We start from the raw sequence: 328 nt of genomic DNA, 5'->3' as shown, positions 1-328 counted from the left end.
TTTTTTCTGATTTAGCTTTAAAAGAAAAAATATTGAACATATAAATCATATTAACGTATAAATAATGATTATAAACAAATAATATTTTGTAGCCAGTTTTCTAAATTGACTTTAATAAAAATTTTATTTGTAATAATAGAAAAATATGCCATGTAATTGAAAATTAATGAGATTATAAATTTATAATTTTTAAAAAATATTTAATTTAAAAATGAAAATGTTTGAATATTCGTAAGAATTATCTTTTAAAATGTTGAATTTTCTGAACTTTCTTTTAATTTGAATCAGGAGGCTTAATCCAAATATTCTACGAGGAGACTTGACAACA

The sequence above is a fragment of the Wasmannia auropunctata genome, unplaced genomic scaffold (assembly GCF_000956235.1).
Source record: "Wasmannia auropunctata unplaced genomic scaffold, wasmannia.A_1.0 LD336116.1, whole genome shotgun sequence".
In the NCBI taxonomy this organism is placed as follows: domain Eukaryota; kingdom Metazoa; phylum Arthropoda; class Insecta; order Hymenoptera; family Formicidae; genus Wasmannia; species Wasmannia auropunctata.
Note: the sequence above shows the minus strand (reverse complement) of the source record.